Source organism: Parambassis ranga, chromosome 2 (assembly GCF_900634625.1).
Source record: "Parambassis ranga chromosome 2, fParRan2.1, whole genome shotgun sequence".
NCBI classification, from domain to species: Eukaryota; Metazoa; Chordata; class Actinopteri; family Ambassidae; genus Parambassis; species Parambassis ranga.
The window spans coordinates 26,964,370-26,986,203 of record NC_041023.1 but is presented as its reverse complement, the minus strand read 5'-3'; the positions used below and the strand labels follow the sequence as shown (position 1 = coordinate 26,986,203).

General features: G+C 40.8%; 1 protein-coding gene across 6 annotated transcripts in view; it reads left to right on the top strand.

The window, feature by feature from the left end:
• tmtc1 (transmembrane O-mannosyltransferase targeting cadherins 1) overlaps positions 1 to 21,834 on the top strand; it is a 91,883-nt gene that overhangs the window by 26,296 nt on the left and 43,753 nt on the right. The gene's annotated exons all lie outside the window — the stretch shown is intronic.

The window sequence follows — 21,834 nt, the reverse complement described above, 5'->3', positions numbered from 1 at the left end:
AGGTGGAGTAAAGACAGGATTATTACCACAATCTCTGTGTGAAAATCACAAACTCACTGAGCAGTCACTTCTTGTATCTGTGTCACGTGATTTAGTCCTTGCCCATTTAGCAGGTGACCAGTGATGTTTAAAAGGAGAAGCGAACATAATGTCAGGCTCTGAGGGACTCTGTCACATTACAACATTATTATATTTTTCAGACACAATAATGAGGGGAAAATTCACTTGTTCAAGTCTTGTTTGGCTCCAATTTAACCTTTAACTAATATTTGTGATGCTGAATTTAAATGCTAGCTGTGTGCACATACATCGTATGCAATTCATTATCTTATATGGAGTATCTCTAGAATAAACTGATTAGAATGTGGTGGTCTAGGGTCAAATTTACTGAGATATTCAATCTTGCCTCTACAGTATTTCAGAAATGCTTTGATGGTTTTTTTTTAACCAAATTGCTGCGAACATTCAGTTTGGATTCAAGGATGAATTAGTAAATTCCCCTAAGGAACACCTTGAGAGAATTTGTTTGAATCTGGCACAAATTGTTTGCAGTTCTTCTAACGATGATCTGATAGTAGTTAAGTGGTAAAAGGCTGTTGTGAATGTCCTGTGTGTTTCACTAACAGATCTCCTCTGGAATTCAGTAAATTAAATAAAAATGATGAAAATCATTTGGACTCAAGGACAACTTCAATAGATTGATGGTCAAAGGGTGCTGTAATGTAATAAAAGAAAATTCATTTCATTCCATCATTAAAGAGTTCATAGACTAATATTGACACAACACCTAGTTATTAATGACTGAGTGACTGCTAACAACATATAACAATCCCACAGTATCAGAGGGGAATGTTTCATTCATAGGACGATACTGAATGCACCCAAGCGACCGTTCTTCCTGTGTGCATGCCCCTGTGGAGCAGAGGCCATTATCCATGTCCCACTTTTTACTAGCACTCTGTGCTGCTGTGTTCCTCTATCCTCTGCCTCTGCTCAGTCCCTTTTTAAAAGAAGCCTGCAGTGATAATGAAGGACAGATGCCTGGCGAGCTTCAGATGAAGCGCACTCCATTGAAGCAGTATCTGTCCTATCTCTTATTTCAATGTGCCATGCCAATGATTTGCCCATTAGCTACAGATATATTTCACATTACAGATGATCTTTTTTTCCAAGGTGAACATTGGATTCACAAATGATTTCTTACCTTTTGGCAGCATCATGTAAAACACCGTGTTATCCTTGACAGAAATCCATAACCTTTAATATCTATCGTTATTTCTTATATTCCACCTGGGAAAAAAACATCCACATATATCCAGTCAGTAACATCTCTACAACTGTGAGGCCAAAATGAACAACCTTGTCTCTATAGATAAGACATTTTAAAACTTTTAAAAGTAGGCTTCCTTTCCTTATCAGCAGGCTAGAACATGGACTATAAAGATGGATAAGAACTCTGTGGCGTCATCCAAAAAGTTTGGTCATCACCGTCTTCAGAGTGCATATGTCCACTTACTGTCATAACCATAAAACCTAAAAACAGGCAAAGGGCAGCAGTGGTCTTAAAAGTCTGTTAAAAGAGAACATCTATAGTGTCAGGCTTCAGGCTACGTGCTTAGCACCAAGCCACGGGTAGTTCACAGACCAATGTGCTTCATGTGAAGATCCACTGGCACTTGGCAATTAGGTGTGCTGATGCTGAGGGTTTACTGTTTAATCTTTTTTCTTCTGGTCTAAAACACAGTATATATCAGTTAAAGTTCTTTTTATGTTCTTTATATGTGGTTGACCTAGAAAACCAAATGAATATTTGATTTTCTAGGTCAACCGTCTGAATGGTTCTGTTGCACAATTATCTGGTGCATCAGGTTTATTTTACATGGAGATAAATGTGAATTGTTGCCAGCTTCAAATGGTCATTCAAGGAACTACAGTTTTTGGCTAGTTCTTGTGTTGGCCCTCTTTCTCAGCACTGGGGACTGAGATCTGAAAAAATTATTACTTTTGTCAGCTTTGAACTTTCATGTTCTCAACTTGTCATATAAAGTGTCATGAGTTGTCGTGGATGAGGACACAAATGCAGAGGCACAGGGCGGTTTAAAGAGTCAACAAAAAGGTCTTTTATTTAAAGCCAGGAGGGCAAAAAGCAAAAATCCAAAACTCAAAATCACACTAAGCGTGGCAAAAGGACATGGCAAGGCAAAAACAGGAATTAAATAAAAAGTCTAAACCAGACTAGATAACTAAATGGCATAAGGCAAAATGAGATCAAAAACATAGCATGGAGCAAAACGAAGTCATAAACCTGGCATGAGACGAGACTGTGGCAAGGTTTCGAGACAAACAAACCTCCATGAGTGACGATACAAACTGGCAATGAGTGCAGGGAAGACAAAAACTAAATACACAGGACCAGGGAAGACAGCGAGACACAGGTGGCACACATTAGGGCAGGACAGGTAATGATACAAGGAGGGAAACCACAGGAAGTAAAACACAAGACAAAGCACAAAAAGGACAGGACTACCAAAGTAAAACAGACAAGACAAACACCACAAGGACAACAAGACACAAGAACTAAACAAAAACCCAGAGAAACAAAACACTAGCCCTAGGATTACAGGAGAACAACAACTAAACACAGATTAAACTAAAAACCCAAAACAAGGAAAACGAAATCAGAAATAAACACCAGGTCCTGACATAAAGTGCTTCACTTGATTCATGTGAGTCCAATCACAGGCAGGGTCGGGATGTTATTTCTTGGCACTGGCACATAAAATCCACAGAAAACATCCAATTCATTCAGTTGTACTGTGTGGATCCGTGTTGACTTTTGTTGGCAGCTACTCTGAGCCACTATAACAATACATGGTCTTAACAAGTCTTCTGACTGCAGCCATGCCATTACAGCTTAGATTGTTCTTTAAATTTAGGGACAAGTTGGGCCACATCAGTTGCTTGTGCTGCATTTTTGGGGGGATAAAAGTTTAGCCAATCAGTTTAAGAATGCTCAGAAGTCTTTACACCAGATAAACTTCCTTTTTTTTTCTACGCTGAAAACAGCCCTGAAGAAAATGGAAACATGTTTTCTGTGATCTCATTTTAGTGTGGACTTTATTTTGTAACTTTTGGATCCACAAAACAACTCAGAAATAACAAAATAATTCATTTATAGCAAAAGTAACAGCATCTTGTGGCTCAGCAATGATGACCAATGGAGTCATGGGCCATTTAAAGAAAAATAATTTAGTTATCTATGTTAATGAGAATTATGGGCCTTTATTGCTACACCATTTACTTTACTAACCCAAAAGTCATTCAACCAGGACGTGTTAGCATCATTCATGTCAGTCTCCCCACATGTTGATGTAAGGTTGATAAAGATGTAACGCCTATTTGTGTGTGTGAAGCCAGCTGTGTTTTTTCTAAATGAGTGTGTGTGTTTCTCTACATTTGCATGTTTGTGTGCATCTGTGTGTTTTTATGTGTGTGTCTAGCTTAACCAAAGCCAGGTCCAGATGTTTTGGGAGGCTCCCTGCTGTGTAAGCCGAGCTGGAATGTTCTGGAATTAGCCTGCTGCCACTGGGCTGAGCAAGCTGATAACACATTGAAACAGTGTGCTAGTGGAGACGTGTGAGTGTGTTTGCGTGTGTGTTTTGGGTTTAATCTGTATTAGAGGTTATTTTAGGCAAACTACCCTGGAGTGTCTGTCACTTAGAACTGTAACAAACTTCTGAACGGCTGCAAGGCTTTTCAGAAAACAAGCATAGTGTGTGAATATATCAACAATTGTCTTCTTTCTTCAGTGACATCACATGTCAAAAATGAAGTAAAATAAAGTTAAAAAAATGCTTTTTGAACACACAGTCTTGACACAATTTCATAAAAATTGCACAATTATTGATTTGGACAAAATAGAATAAAGTCGTCAATGGTCATGGTCACAGATTGTACAGATTTTTAGGAGCTAATACTATTTTTTTTGTGGTGGTGGTGGTAGTGTGATATTGATAAATTGCCCAGCATTCTCCAAAGTCTGACCAGCTGTTCTTGCTGCACTGCACAGTCAAACCAGGCAACAACACCTTTTTTTTTTTTTTTTAACCCAGCAGTGACATGGTTAATGTGGCGTCACTCAGATCCAGCCTGCTCCTCATGTCCCTGTCTGTGACTAGCATGGGCTTCGGCCTCTGGCGCCCAGCTCGCCTCCGCTCTAAGTCTTGTTTATGTCTTCCTCTAGATTAGTGCCAGCCGCTATGATAACCCTCTTTAATACTGTAAAACTCTCACACACGCACGCGCACATGCATAGCACAGTAAGCCTGTGTAATAGCAGTGATAGTGGTGTAAAGCTCACAGTGGGCTGCTGCACTGGATAATGTCAGGCAGGAGCAGGCAGCCAACATGTGAGCAGGTTTACAGATGTCTCTCTGCAGTATTTAGACCCCCTTTGCCCCTCTCTCTTGCACTCTAGCTTGGAGCTAATGTCATAAAACAAACTGTTTGTGACTTTGTACCTGGCTCAACTGAAATCGCAAGCCCAGTCACGTGGTTAGACAATAATCTCTCCTTAAATGCTGAGAAGACTAAGGAGATGATTATTGACCCAAGGAAGAGGAGAGACCAGCATGCCCCACTCTTCATCAACAAGGTCCAGGTAGAGAGGGTGAAAACCTTCAAACTCCTCGGTACCCACATCAGTGAGGATCTCACCTGGGCTCACAACACGCTGCAGATGATCAAGAAGGCTCATCAGAGACTCTTCTTTCTCAGGAAGCTGAGGAAATTTGGATTATCCTCCAAACTCCTTGGCAAATTCTACAGATGCACAGTGGAGAGCGTCCTGACAAACTCCATCACAATCTGGTACGGGAACTGCACCGTTCAGGACAGGAAGGCTCTCCAGCGTGTCATTAAAACGGCACAATTCATCTGTGGAGCAGCTTTCCCACCTATACAGGACATCTACAATGCCCGGGTCACAAAGAGGGCCCACAACATCATCAAAGACCCCACACATCCACAGCACACACTGTTCACACTCCTGCCGTCAGGCAGACGCTTCAGGAGTGTGAAAGCAAGGACAACAAGACTAAAAAAACAGTTTCTATCCGCAGGCCATCAGGCTGCTGAACACTGACTGAACATTTATCATGTAACATCATTGCCACAATGCAAAATTGCACATATTTGTTTTTGCGTACAATCTTCTAAATTCTAAATGTCCTACCTCTGACAATAATACATAAACAATGCACCTTAACCACTGATAACACTTTACCCTCTGTACACAGAACTGCACATTTTGCTTATTTTATTTTTCTTATTGTTTATTCCTATTTTTATTTATTCTTATATCTAAAATAAGTCTACTGTTTTTTTATCTTAGTTTAGTTGTACAAAGTCATATGGGAATAAGGGAACTCGCAAAGTAAGAATTTCATTGCTCAGTGTAACTGTAAAGTGCTGTGCATTTGACAATAAACATCTTGAATCTTGAATCTAGACTGAGATTCTGTGTGTGTTCAAATCAGTGAATTCATACTAAAAGGAAACCCAGCAGGGAGTTTGAGGGAATTCCGGTCCTCTCTTTCTTGGTGTGTTTACATGCAGACTAATAATTTGATTAGAGCCAGATTAACCTCTTGAACCACACACACTCTTTACTAGGTTCCTAATTACACACTCTTGTATTGCTGCCAAACCTAGCTCTGGGCTATAGAATTGAGGTCAGTTTAAAATTTCACTTTTCTCAAAGTTCCCAAATATGTCAGGATGAATTACAGTGAAATAAGTGAAATGTATCCACCAAACATTAATTTTAATGTAATGTTGCAATTAAAAAATCTCGTTTTTGCTGCACAGAAATACCATCATTCCACACAAATATGCTTAATACTTTAGCTTATAATTAGCCACATTATAGCAACTCTGTTGTCAGTATGCCTGTGAAGACACATTAAGCCACGTTATCTCATATTCAAGAAGCAAGTGGACTTGTAGCCTCGGTTTCTGAAGATGTTTTTGCCACTTCCCTGTGATGATGATGATGATGATGATGATGATGATGATGATGATGATGATGATGATGATGATGAAGATCTTGTGACCAGAAGCAATGTTAGTAACACATTATTTTTCAGTGTTGGGATTTGCTTACATGGAGGCATGATGAGATATTGCCAGGAACACAGACTGCACTCCCCAGTCCCTGCCTCCCTGTTTGGTATCCAGAAAAGATTAAACTGCTGCTGATTTAATTTGAGCCCCAATTAAACCTGAGCAGCTGTCAGTGGATCCACCAAAAAAAAGACTAACTGGTTGACGGGCAGAGTGAGAGAGTGAGAATCTGTCAGAGATAAACAGGCCTAGAAGTGGGAAAAGTGTCAGAAATAATGTGAGATGGAATGTGTTAGAGGAGGGGAACTGACTGGAACTGTACAGAAGTTAATTAACAACACAACTGCTGAGTGAAAAACAAGATCGGATTAGTAATCTGCCTGTGGGTCAGGATTTGAGAGGTTATGGGAACAAAAATTGTAGTAAAGAATCTTGAAGGTTTAACATTTGGGTTCAACAACTCTTTTGACACACCATGGACAACTGTTTACCGCCATCAGTTACATCCGTCTTTGGCAGATATTTGGCTGGGATCAAGGCAATGGTAATAAAAAAGCTAACATTGTTACCACCATCACCACTGTACAATACGTCCATATGGTCATTAGCATAAACTGCACCATGTGTCATACGTGGTGAATGTCTTACAGATGGATTTTTAGTTACTTTTCACCAATTAACTGATTGTCATTAGCATGAGGATCCATTCAAATATTGTGTTCCATCATTTTAACACAGTCTATCCTGCAGTATGTCAATAGCTATTAGAAAAGCATGTTTACTACAGAATATGTCATATGCTATTAGAGAATCCTGCCCCTTTACTTTCATCAATCATATGTTAGATTTTGTGTAGATTAAGTTTGTTTGAAGTATGTGATTTGAGATACTGTAGTAAGTCTTACTAATTAATATAAGTGAGTGTGTGTTTTCTGCGCTAGCCAAACTACGACCTGAACTGATGGTTGTTTATATGCAACATTTACCAGTGACTTTATGCTTGGTCAAGCATGTGTGAACAACCTAACATTAACAATAAAGACAGCGGTGAAACAAAATGTAATTGCAGCATGAGCCTGGCAGTGCTGAGAGCCAGAGACAAACAAAGGCTTTGAGAGATATAGAGGAAGGGCAAAAGATGGGGATCAGCTGTACATAATGCATGAATGCAGCGGAAAATGGAAGGAAAGAGATGGAAGAAGAATAAACCCAAAAATAAGAGAATTTTAGAAGCTCAAAACATGACAGAGTGACATTGAGTGGACAGATGAAGGCCGAAAATGAATAAAAAGATCAACCAGTCCCCACCAATCCACCCTCCTCCTCCTCAGCTTTCAGGGCCGATGGGGCCCAAAGTCTTAGCACAGCCCATTAAACACTGACTCACTGCTAATTGGGAGTTTGTTTGGTCTTTTAAAATGTGGATACAAAGAAGTAGATTTTTTTATATTCAGCCGGCTTTTTGTTGTAGACTGGAGGCCGCTCACTGACTGAGTTAACAGAGACTGTGGCAGAGAGTGAGATGTGAAAACTGGACACTGAGATCACCCCATCTATTCACCAATCTGTTTGTTTTCTAGTGTATAGTATGGATGATTTGAAGGCAATGCAGTGTTTCAGATGAAGCATTGTTTGGATGTAAACACCAAAAATCAGTCGTCTGCCAACTGAGAAGGTCTTAGTGGATTTGGTGTGAAATAATGTCACACATAATTGAGTATGAACTGCTGACGGACCCCTTAGTTTATATTCACTTAACAGTCTTTCATTTCTTTTATGTGGAACCAAAATTGCCCCAGGGACTTGTTCTTGACCTCCCCAACTCTCCGTAGCTGTTGTAACAAGCTACGCTGTCTACCCTGTTTGACTTGCTCCACCAAAAAAGTCCTAATTGACACAGAAGCTTGTGCATACATACACACATATCTTGTGTTGTGTAAGGAGAGGCCCTTAGGGATCCACTGTTTTCTCTGGATGCTGAGGGAAAATGTGATAATAGTGATAGATGATAAAGATGACAAGATGGTGACAGGGCGAATTGCATCAAAGCCACCCTCTGAAGTGCGTGTGTGTGTGTTTGTGTGTGTGTGAGTGAGTGAGAGTTGCCTAAATGTCTTCAAAGGACTGTGAGCTCTGTGAGATCAAAATACTTCGAAAAGTCTTGTTTGCTGTGAAAGAAACCTTTTGAAAATCCAGCAGTGTGAGGTGTGTGTTTCTAGATGCTCTGTCAGAATCAATGAAGTGCTACTCCGTTTGTTTTTGAAAAGTTGACTTGAACTCACATTTATGGTTTTATACCTCAAAACTACATTCACCTGCATGTGACCAGCAGCATCACGTCTGCCTCAATACTCCAGTGACAGTTTTCAAAGTCATAAAACATTAGCGGTAGCTGTGCCAGCTACAGTACAAGCTGTAGTGTGACGGTCACTTTGATAGAGGACAAAGAAAAACCCAAACCAAAATGAAATTAGTCCAAAACATAGAGCAGTCCCGATCTAGCCGTTAAGAAACCTGCTTGCTCTCAAACATCATATCACCTGTCCAGATTAAATATGTTGTTGTACGGTTTACTATCCCAGTATGAGAGTCATAAATAATGTCTGTTTAAACAAATTTGGATATTCCTTCCTTAATTTCTTCCTTCCTGTCTTCCTGCATTCCATCCCTCTTGTCTTTCGTCCTCTGCTCCATCCTTCAATCCTTCCTGTATACAATCCTGTTTTCCTTCCCTTCTCTGTTGTCCTCCTTTATTCCTTCCTTCCCTTCTTCCTCCCTCCCTTCCTCCCTCCCTCCCTCCCTCCCTTCCTTCCCTTCCCTTCCCTTTTCTTCCCTTGCGTTTTCTTCAGCAATAAGAAAATTTAGGAATTTTAGGATCAGCTGGTCATCATCTTAGTCATTTGAAAATTCTTGTAATTTCGTTAATATATACAGTAAGGGAATAAATGGTTTGAACCCCTGCTGATGTTGAAGTTTTCCCACTAACAAAGAAATGTTCAGTCTATAATTTCAATGGTACCACTGAACACCATTGACACAAAATCAGCAGGGGTTCAAATAATTTTTTCCCTAACTGTATCACATGTCATTCATTATACAGGCCATCCCCTTGAGAAAGAGAATGGAGTCATTCTTTTCTGTTTTGGTATCAACCCTAGCTCTATAAAAGACTCCTAGATCTGAAAGGGTCTTGATAAACAGGGGACTGTTGGAGGTGAATGTTTTTATGGTGCTCATTTTTGTTGAATGGAAATATGTTTAATCAAGTCCATGCAGACTCAGTGACATTTGCATATTTCCTCTCTGGAAAATAAAAGTTAATTCATTCGCTGCTTGGGTGCATTGATCCTTTGAGATTTACTCTACAATAGAGGTCAGCTGCTGCAAATACAGACGTGGCACCGGGCACAAGCAAATATTTGACTCATTCACAGCCCGATTAAGGATGAAGTGCTGCGAGGTGCTGAGAGAGAGAGAGCAAAAGCATGTCACTGCTAAAAGCCTCCACTTATACTGTGCAAGCAGAAAATGCTAAATTACAACATAGAAAGCAGTGATGTCTGAAACAGAGAACAGAGATCACACATCTCCTTCACATTAATTTATTTCCCCACAGTTGGATTAAAATTCTCGCGTGGTTACATCCAAATCCAATTACCTTGTATTTGTTGCTCAAACGCTCTGGTATTCATGCTGTATCCTCACATGTCCATCAGTAACACAAAGGCTATCTGCACTGAGTGCCTGCCAGTCATGCTTGAAGGCAAAAAAACAAAAACAAAATCCACTGTCCGGAACCACAGGCCACAGCAGGGAACAGTCCAGTCCCCCTACCAGTGGTACAGTCCTGCCTCAGTTAAGATTCTGTCACCTTGACACATAAAAGCACATGGTTCTGTGTCCAAGATGTCTTCAGTGATTGATGGAACAAGTCAGAGATGATTAAATAGAAACAAAACAAAAAGCACCATCTCTTTTAATGTGTTTTACACTGGTCAACTATTCTGCACATGCAGTGATAGACTTCTTAGCTGTTGTTTTTGGCTTTGTGTGAGTTGTATTGTTTTGTTGTCACCCTTGTAGCCGACACAAGAGCCGTTGCTGTTTGCAGTTGCCTCATTAATATTAGATGGCTGCGCTGTGACTGCAGGTGAACACCTGGACAGGCAGGAAAACATAGAAACTCCAGCTTCATTAAATCTTAATTAGCTACGCTGTGCACATGCTTGCATCTTTTTAAACTTGTTGTGTGTGATCAGCCACTCAGCGTAACAAGGAGTGATAGAAATGTAGATCAAGGAATAGAGGGACAGTATTTGTTTTCTCAACTCAGTGGAGCATCTGCTTCTTGTTCCTCTCAGATGTGGATAATTAGTGACAGGGGAAGCAGAGTGTACATACTGCTGCTCTCAAGGATTTATCTCCTTCTGCCTGTCAGATATACTCTTTACTCTCTCTGGTTGAACTTAGTGTACATATCCACTGAGCATCTGCCATGCTGCCATAGCCTAATCCCTCTCCATCTCTGCTGCCTTATAATGAGTCTTCTAACAGGTATTAATACACACCGGCTGGGAGGGCTTGTTAACTTATTAATAAGTGCCAGTTTAAGGAGACACTGAACATGAGAAAATTGAAATCCCCTTTATTATTGAATTAACAAGAATGGTAAAAAAATACTGGAGTCAGTATACAATATATTTTCCGAATGCCCACAGGTGTTTCCAATACTGGAAACAGTCCCACATGCTGTAGATAATTCATTACATGTATTTTCACAGCCTGTACAAACCAGTTTGTCCACAGTGCTGATTTTTTAGGAGTGTTGTGAAATATTATTTTAAGGGGAAATCTTAACTGAGACATGTAAGTGGATGTGGTGAAATAAGCTTAGATTTTGTCATATTTTCCGATTCCATTCCAGTGCCATCAGAAAGTGAGAAGATTCTGTTTTTCCAGTACAGTTTTTTTAAAGCATGCATTTATCTTGTTTTTTTTATAATATCATAATCAAATTGCAGTTAAAATCAGATGGTTAAACTACGATTAGGATTAACACAAGCACAATGTTTTTCTTTCCAATTGAAATTGTCTTGAGTTTTATTTTACTTATTTATTTTAAGTACATGCTAGAAAATCATCAGCAATCACTTCCACTTAAATATGAACTGAACACATCAACTCCATAAAAGTCCAATTCATGTGTGTACACATATCACAGTACAGCCTAGTGAGAAAGTGGCAGATGTATGCAGTATGTCTTGCATAATGTGAAAAACCCTGAGAGCTTCTCGCCCACAGGAAATGACGTCAATTCCCACTAGAGGCAATTATATATCCCATAAAAATATAGGAAAGTCCCAGGTTTGTACCAGATCAAAATCACAGGCACACTGAAGTAATGCTCACAGTGGTATGTAGAAATGATGACCACACATTTAGAGCTTTGTTGATTTATTGATGTAAATACAAAATCCTCTGCAAGCCTGTGTGATACCTTAAAAATGCCATAAAAGTTTTATGCACTGTTGCTCTTAATTTGCATAACTTCACATCTGGAAGAAATTAAAAGTAAATAAGGCAGAAGTTTGGGATCCTGCCCAGTAAGCCTCAGTGTGAAACACACTCCTGGCATCTTTCATATTGTGTATGTTTATGCATTTATGTTGTAGCCTGTGTAGTCTCAGAGGCTTGTAGAAGCACTAATGAAGGCTGGGTCACAGCAGTGATAACTAGCCAGAAATAGCTTGCATACTATTAGTATGCTAATACAGTCCGCAGAAGGCCTTGTGTGCTCCTTCACCTGCAGTACAACATATAATTGTGTAATATATCTCATGTAAATGTGTTAAATGGGAAATGATAGTGATCATCCTTAATGAGGCTATTTGGATTGGATCCTAATTAGCAGCCAGTGCAGTACCATTGTTCTTGAGTGGAATGACTTCCAAACAAATCCTCATTAGACTGTGAAACCTCTTTTATCCTGGAGAGCTCCTCTTCACAGGATTTATTCAGACAGGAGAGAGAGACACACAGCTTCATCAGGTAAAAAAGGTAAAAAACCCTCCAAAATGCTGGTAAATGTAGTGTATAGGAGTCCTTCTAGTATGTGTACATCATAAACTGTAAATAATTACAGAAAACCCTTCTGCGATGTCACTCATGGTTTTCTGAAGTGCTGTTTTGAGTCCCTGTGGGAGGCGCCGACTGTCGCAATGTTGGCAGCGTCTGGGTTTCGCCTAAACTCCCAAAGCAGGTGGAGCGAAAGTGGAGCTGAGGCAGGCAGGCAGATGTGTAATCGTGGAGTAGGCACCCTCCTGTCACTCAAAGCAGTCATGCTGTGAATTATGCAATACGTTTAGTCTTAATATAACAAGTGAGTTATATAAAATGTGTTTAAGGGCTAAATTTCTGCAGTCTGACTTGAGCTTAAACAAAGGTTGTATATGTAAACATCAAACAAGATGGTCTAACCCTGAATGTGTCCCTGAATGTCACACTTACTGATCAAGTTTTTATCATCTGTGCATATTACCTGCACCGTCCAAACAGCAGGGGTCGTCAGGAGGGGGACACAAATGCAGACGCACAGAGCGGTTAGAGTTAACAAAAGCTCCTTTATTGAAAGCCAGGAGGGCACGAAAAAAAACATAACATGGACAAGGCCTGGAGCACCCGAGGTCAGGCAGAAGTACATGGCATGGTAGGCGAGGAAGAAAGCATGGCATTGACAAGACATAGACAGAAACAAACCCTACACCGGACGAGACGAACTAGCAATGACAGAGGGGAAGACACAGACTATATACAAAGGGACCAGGGAAGACGACGAGACACAGGTGGCACACATTAGGGCAGGACACAGTATAAACAGAAACCCAAAACAAGAAAACAAAACCAGAACTAAACACCAGGTCGTGACACTGCACACAATAGTACATCAACAGTCACTAATTGCGGCTTTTACACAGGACCAAGCAGCAAACCTCTGGGGCTAAGAAATGAAGCCCATGCTGAAGTGTTAAAAATTGCACTTCGCAGTGAGTCAGTCCCCATAGACTTCCATGTTAAAATGACCAACTTTAGAGTAGAACATGTTTACAGCCTGGTACAAACAAAATCTGGTATCTATTGATAAGTTTTTTGAAATTTAATTTACCTAAAGTTGGACTTATGGGTGACGCTTCTTTAAATGACAGGAGCAAACTGACAGTGTGAGCTTTGTGCTTCAGCTCCACTCGTGCTCCACCTCTTTGCTTGTAAGGTAGACTGTGATGCTACCAACATGGCAATGGTCAGAGCTTCTCACAGAGACTCAACACTGCTTCAGAAACCTCGCCACGGACACTCTGTTCACAGTTATATACTGTCAGTGCATAGATCATGTCTCGTGTAATGGCCAGAGCTCCTACTATATAGTCTGTATGCCTACATATAGAATGTTAGCATCTTATTGTAAAATGAGGAATAACACTAGTGATTTCTAGGAACACCTGGTTCCCAACGTTTGCATTGTTGTAGGCTCTCTGACTCAATGGTCCATCCATCCATTATCTGAGCCCGCTTTCTCCTGCAGTGCAGGGTCAGAGGGGGCTATCGCAACTATCTACAGGTGACAGAGAACCATTCACACTCACACCTATGGGCAATTTAGAGTGACCAATTAACCTAACAAGGATGTCATTAGAATGTGGGAGGAAGCCGGTGCACCCTAAAGGCTGTTCCATACTCCGCGAGACAGAGAACAGAGAACTCGCTCCACGGGTGGTAAGAGATAAAAAAAAAAGTTCTTTTCGGCACGGAGGTACCATACTTCACGAGACGTGTGTGCAGAACTCCTCATACGGCCTCCTACGCAGCACATGTCACACTAGGGTGACAATGCAGTTGTATTGTAAATTGTGAGCACAGTCGTGGTTACCTGACCTAACGAGCTGATAATGTTCAGGGAAGAGGGCGTACAGCATGACAATAGATAGAAGATCAGTGCAGCTGACTGTAGCAGACCTCTGGTCTGTGTGAGTTTCATTCTGTGAATGTGTGGATGACTGTCTGCAATAATACATCCCGTCTCCTGGTGTTTACTGTGCGCGAGCCACTGTAACACCGTGATCAATACTGGGGATTATATCGCCACCTTTTGGACAGACTCTCTCCTCTGTGCGCCGTGTTCCAGGAGCTTCCAGGAGCTGTTTGCCAGCTGCTCATCTAAACCGTCCATCGTCGTTGTACTTCCTCCTTCTGTCTGTGTGTTCTGCACCTGAAACCCTTGCGCTTCTCCACATTCATCATGCCCACAATCAATTCTGACCAATCACAGCATGGTTGCCGCACAGCCTTGAAAGAAAAAGTTCTGCCCGGACCCTGTGCACAAGAGTGCGGAAACAATGGGTGGTCCGAGACAAAAAATGATGTCATTTTGTGGACGTAACATCTGCAGGGGGGAGGGAGTTCTCTGTTCTCGCGGAGTATGGATCCAGCTTAAGAAAACCATGTGCTGTTCCATTTATCGAATAGTACTTTAGAGAGAGGTATTCCTGACTGGATGATAAAAAGAAAAGGTGAAGCAAAATGAAACACAATTCTAGACAGAAGAAATAAAGTCCCATTTGACCTGAAATATTCTCAGCTTTAGGTTTTTAATTCAAACTCTTTGTCTTCTGTCTCTCAGTTGGGACATCTCTTTGTCCTCTCCCTCCAATATATTACATTCTTTTCTGCTGCATTCCTTTCACCTTTGTTTGCTTCATTCCCTCCTCACCTCTCCAACATGCTGCATAACTGCTACCCTGCTTTCCTTGACACCTACCTCTGTATCTCCCTGAAATGTGAGATTTCCTGCTGGCTCAGGAGCAGACAGGCTGTAATGAGGACATCAGGGAGATGTGAGAGGCGTTTTGTTTTTTAAGCCGCAAAGAGAAATGAGGTGAGGAGGAGCAGAGACTGTGGCTCTGTGCGCTTCCTCCTCCTCAGCTTTGATGCTCATTACTCATCAGAATGCTTACCCAACTTCTCTTCATCTTTTCCCATTATGCCAAACTAATATCTGTATTCTCTTACACATTTCCGGTGCTATAATGGGCTCTGCACTGTTCAACAAAAACAAGCAGTATAGTCCTCATTTTTTGTTATGTAGGCAAAGCTTCACTGATGTTTTTTACACAGCCCAAGCAGCACATCTTTATTCAACCTTGGCTTACAGTTGAAGACAAAAATATTTGGCCCATTCTTGCTGGCAGATGGTCTTCAGTTCATTCAGACTGCAAGGCTTTCTTGAAGCAACTTGTAGTAAAGACCACAACAAGCCGCTCATCGTCTTTGCAAGGTAGTTGGCATGTCAGTTGACATATGTTGCAGTTTCGTCTACTGAAGGCAGCCATGTTTCTGCTCGTTTTTCTGCTCAATCCAAGTGAGATGGGGATTTTTACGGTAGGAAATTTCCAGACAAATAGAAACATGAACATAATAACAACCAATTCTAATTAGCATTATGTTGAACTTAGCATCTGCACCAGCAGAACATCTTTGGCTATACTATTAATTTGCATAATGATAGCAGGATGTTAGACAGTGGCTACTGGAGGTTTTTGGACTTTGGTACTGCCTTTATTTTATCAGGCCCCAAGGCTTGGTCTGTCCACAAATAAACACAAACTGCACTGCTTTCTTAAGCAGTCAGAATTTGTGTCAAAAATGCCTTTTGTGTCAAAGGTGAAAATTGCTGATACATCCACAAGCATTTTTTGCAATATTGCATACATAGGTCTTGGATGATGCTGTGGATGATCTGTTATCACCCGTCAATTCACCAACAGATAAAAGACTTTTGAAGAAGAATTTTGAGTTCTTAACCAAATCCAACGGGCCAATGTGAGAAGACAGCAGGAAGTGTGGAGTTGGGACGTTGCCATAACAGCAGGGACATGAGGGAAGACAAGAATAATGGCTCTAAAGATAGAAGAGCATGCAGCGTATGAGTGCCATGCGGTCACAATGTCTAATGGAGTAATGATAAGCTACACACCAGGTAACTGGCTCAGGCGGTGTCTATGGGGGCTGCTGATGACCAGCTGCAGATGCAAAAGATGTGTCCAGTGTGTGTCTGTTTCATCTTTGCTGTAGCTTCTTGCTTCTTTAGATTCAGAAACTGAAGAGCAACCTGTTTCTGCACAAAGATCGTCAATAAATTCAGAGGTTAGTGAAGATAGATGGTTTTACTATGAAGACACTGCTCCATTAAATCTGAGGGACTGCTTCTTAGACATCACTGGACAGAAAGGAAAAGTGTGTGTATCTCTGATAAATGAGCAGGTTCTTCAGGCTGTATCTTTAGGGAAGAACACACACCCATTTAGAGTAAAGCTCTCTGTGTTGTAATACTAAGTGGTGTTTGGGCCTGTTCTCAGGGAAAGCCTGTAACGATGCCTGATAGTAATCCTCTTCGAGGTTTTATGCAGGGCACATGTGACCTAATCTGGCAGGCGGATGATTTGGGGACGGTGTGTGTACACTTCAGTGGGCCCATTCCTAATCGTGAGGCAAAATAGAGAGAATAGAGGGTGGTGGAAGTGGAGATGATTATAAACAGATTAAAAAGAGCATTTCCCAGCTGTGGTGACAGGAGAACGTTTTTAATCAGGAGAAACTGCAGTGTATTTAATGTGTACAATGCATCATGAATTTCAAAAGTATACAGTGAGCTGAGGTTTAACCTGGGAATAAGGTCCAGCCAACGCCATGTTGTCAACCTACTGGCCACATGGAGAATTGCAGCTTTTGAGTAGTGTAACTTACATTTATTCATCTAGCTTTTATCCAAAGCTGCTTACATAACATTCATGCATGTGATGCTTTCAGGCCTTGACCATCTGTCTGTATGTGACATAGTAAAGACTAACCTTGTTGAGGACTGCATACCACCATCATCACCTGCACCTGGGTTGAAGACCCATAAAAATATAAACTGTTTCCTGAGGGAGACCATGCACGTTTGTAGGGCTGTAATCAACCAAAGAAAGTCTTGGTCGACTGACAGTAGTAGTAACATAAAGACTACAAATAATAGTAATTTATTTGTTTATTATTACATCGTTTTGACCCGATTATTTTTGCACTGAAATTAATTACACACTCCGACAGCGTTTTGAATCACGTGCATTTGCGCAATATTATAGCTCTGGATTTCTGAAAAATATACCCTCATGTAGTGATATCAATCCAAAATCGCTGAATCCAGCCTGGTCTGAAGCATGCACCTACAGTTATAAAACAATTTAATAGACTAAAACATTGAAATACGTCAATGTCCATATGCTCAAAATGGACGGGGCAGCCTATCACAGACAAGGCAGCTTTCCGTTTTTAGCTGATACGCAATGTTTGTAGTCGAGCTGTGATAGACGCTTTATTGATCCGCGAGGGGAAATTCAGGATGCAAACTTTTTTCCGTTGTCTGTTTCCATGAAGCGCTGCCACACTGCAGATGACTCTGACATGACAGAGGAGGACTGACCTAAATGACACAGTCAAAATAAATAAAATAAATATTCAGCAAACCACTGGGCCGGTACTCTCCGTCTCTAGTGGGTCTGGCTAAGCCAAAGTAGTAAAAACAAGGGGGTGTTCAAAGCTCGACCGTTACCTGTGAAACGGGTGCGCCGAAAACACCTGCATTAGCACTTGGTACCTTCCTCCTGATAAAATTAACGCTACAAAAAGTCAACCAATCAGAATTTTGGTTGAGCCAGATCGACTAATAAATCGACCAGTCGACTGGGAGATTACAGCCCTACACTTTTGAGCTAAGATCAGAGACTTGAATGCAGTAGTGTTGTTGAAGTATCAACATTTGTTTATTTTTGTCTGGGACATGACAGAATGTAAAATATTATTATGATCACCTGCAGAACTTTTTGTTGTTGTGCAAATTTTTATTTTATGAGTGTCTTACAGAGATCAGATAAGATCATGTGAGTCATGTGAGGCCCTGTTCACATGGAGATCACACAAGTTTATTCTATTGTATGGGCGTTTCATCCACACGGATCCGGCTTTATAGGAGCTTGAAAACGGTAACATTTGAAACTGTGTCCTAGAGTTTGAAAACGGCTTTTCAATGTGACTCAGACTGAGACTGGCCCTACACTCCCTATCAGTTTCTTTTTTAAAATTCACCAACAAAATGGCAACTTGGTGACACATATCTTAACAGTGTCAGCAGCTCCAGGTTCAGATGAAGGATTACATGGCAGGCATTCAGTAAGGTGCACAGACATCAGGTGAGCTGAAGCTTTTCACGCTGAGTTAAATGACAAACAGGGCACCTTGAGCAACCTGAGACACACACGTACACACACACACACAAAGATAGCAGGCAGAATGTCGCCTTTGTCAGTGTCAGGAAGCTGTGAAGTGTTTCAGCTCTGTGGCTGCCCTGGAGCAGCCCTTCACACTACATCACACATCATAAGACACTGCATGGCACAACATCACCTCTGAGAGAGAGAGAGAGAGCGCGAGAGAGATAACTGAAAGTGAAGAAGTGACACTAATGGCTAGATAACCTAGCAAAAATGTGACATAGATGTTTTGTCTGTGCACTTGTATTTGGACATATGTGTATGTAATGCTAACAGCCCATGGGCCACAGTATCATTTGCACATGAAAACATTGATTACATTCATTATGCAAGAATGTGGAACCATAAAATTAACATTTTATTTGTTTATCAGTGATTTATTTTTTTGTGGGGCTTCAGAAAAAAAGCCCCACAAAAACGAAGCACAACAGGGAGATAGATGTGAATCAGATCGGGACAAAAGCATTTTATTTATTTATTTTAATGTTTTATAGCCTATACATATATCGTGTGATTGACTTACTTTACATTGCACATTAAACTGCACCAACAGTAGTACAGTTGTGTAACTATATATTTTCTGAATGATGTTGAATACAGTAGTTTGGATGAAATATCAGAATTTCAAGCCTTAGGTCATATTTTTTAGCTAGAATGTGATGCATTCAAAGACCACTGAAATTTCACGATTTCTTCTGTTGTCACATTATCCTGCTGTGTCTGCATATTTTTAATACGTTTTTGTAGGTTTTAGAGTTTTAGGATTAAAAGTACTGCTGAAAATTCCCCACAGGTTTCATGCTTTTATTAGATGCTGATCAGTCTATCATTTATAGCCATTTGGGGACCTAAGCTTTGCTCAACTCGTTATTGTGACATAAAACTGCTTATAGGCAGCAGTGTTGCTGTGACAGGGCATTCACACCAGTCATTCACTGCCTCAGTTATAGACCAGAGACATGTACAGCTGTGGTGGTTAGGTTTGTGTAAATACATGGTGCACAGTGAGGAAGAAGAGAGGAAATACCACTCAAGAGTGTGGAATGTGAAGAATTTCATCCATGAGTGGAGCATTGCAGGCTTCAAATGAGCTGCAGTGTACAAAGCACAGAGAAGCTAAGCAGCCAGATTTACTGGACTTAATTTGCAAATAAGATGCTATCACAGTCCAAGTGGGATGATGGATTTTATCTTTGTGTATGTTTGTGTGTCTTGCATTGTCAGCCTGTTGTGTGTGTAAGGTGGCCAGCATCGTTTCTTCAAAACAATCAGCCAAACTCAATTTTCTACTTTCAGCACTCCAAACACATACTATCCTCCCCATCCATTCATCCTTCGCTGTTGCCACGGTCACGGTTGTCATGGTAAATTAGCATCCTGTTATGCACATACACTGAAACGTCTTTCCCATGATCCTATGGGGAAAGTTGAGGCCCAGGTCTAAAGACACCCACATCTGTCTATTTCTCTCTCCCTTCCCCTGTGTGTGTGTTCGGGTGTGGGGGTTTCATTCTTTCACTTTCCTGCGTGAAACCAATCTTCTTCGTGTTGCTCCATCTGAGTGATTTTCCCAAGGGGGTAGACAGTTGCTTTTTGCATTTCCAGCCCTGGAGAAAGTTGTCTTCACTGGAAGCCTCTCCCTCAGCCTCAGGGAGGTGGATTTTAATTCATCCAACCAAAGAAAAAAAGCTGTTCACATTACATCCCCTGTCAGACGCTTTTCTTCAGTTGCATTTGCACAATGTTATTAAACCCAAATACATGTTAGAGGAGCACCATATATCGTATCTATTACACGCTTCCTACCACTGTGCAGATCATCCAGCAGCAAAAATGTTGAAAAATCAGGGTGTGAGGTGAAGATCAAGAGACACACAGAGACACTCAAACCACAGGCCTATAAAGTCATTGCCTTTCCAGACTGTAAAGGTCACACCATGTGTGAACTCTGACTTTCTTCCCTGAAGGAGGGTTTTTTAATTGCGTCACAAGCTGTCAGGACGAACCACCCGCCTTCCCCGCAGTATTGCATTTTGAGTCTGTGTTGGCCTACTGTTGCACAGTTGGTTTCCAAATGCAGTTTTGAAGGATGCATCTCCAGACTCCATACCATTCCTAGAAGAGTAACGCACTGCCATCCAATTTTTCGTTTCCAATTCCCAGTATTGTATTAGCCAGGTTGCTTCCTTATGTTTCATACCCTAGTTAACCCTTTAACACCACCCTCAATAGTTGATGAAACGCCTGTCAAAGGCATACCCAAATTAAACTACAAGCTGTTTGTGAGCCCTTAGGAGTATGTGCAAAAGCTTGGTCTCATTGTGAAGGTAACACTCTGAAATTTTTATTTTAGCTGTGTGATTTACTGCAATTGCAAATGGTTAACAGTGAGAGAAGTCTAAACACAGAGAAATAAAAAGATTTTGTAGCTCGCCTAAATTTTTTTTGTAAAAAAAGGCTGCTTGACAACTGGAGCATGGTGATGTTGATTAGATGACAATATAGTGACACAGGCTGAAGTCTTACCTATTCCCAGTTAAAAGTAGATAGTAATTGGACAAGAAATGACCATTTGGGACAGGTTTTTCTGTAGGTATTCCCAGGCGCTCTCCAAAAAGTGCCATTTGGAGTCTCCAAATGGACACTTTGGCACCAAAGTGCATAACTCTGGAATGCTTCAACATACAGACATCAATGAGAGCTCTAATGAAAGGTGCCACTTAGAGGAACCTCATTCCATATTCAGATTCACTATTAGTATGATTGAAATAATGTTAGTGAAGCAAAAACACATTGAATGCTCATTATTCTACTGAAACTGAAATTGTGCATCACAAGAAAAGACTCAGAACAAGAGATATGGTCAAAAACAACACCTTTATCTAAACAAATACCCAAACTACTTACAGCAAACTGTTTACATGTTTACAATTCCACAGGTTTCACAGCCACATGTTGTTCTCAGTATGCCACTGTTACAGTCACGGGCTGCTACAAAGCACAGCTAGAAAGCTTGATGGGTGTCTTACTGTCACCAGAGATGTAGACTGGCTTGTGATGTTGTACACTGGGAGTAGGAGGCTGCTCTGGCTCTGGTGCTTGGCTCCCACTCTGTATCTGAATCAGTTTGCCTAAAATGCAAAAAATAAGGTTTTCATTCACAGAACAACTGTATCTGCATTCATTGTTCACCTCACAAATCAATAGTAAAAGTGCACACCACACAGGTAAACAAAATAGAACAGTGTTTGCCTAAAATGCAAAAAATATATATAAAACAAAATAACTATAGATGTATGTATGGTTGTATGTATATACCAGATATTCATTCACAGAACAACTGTAGCTG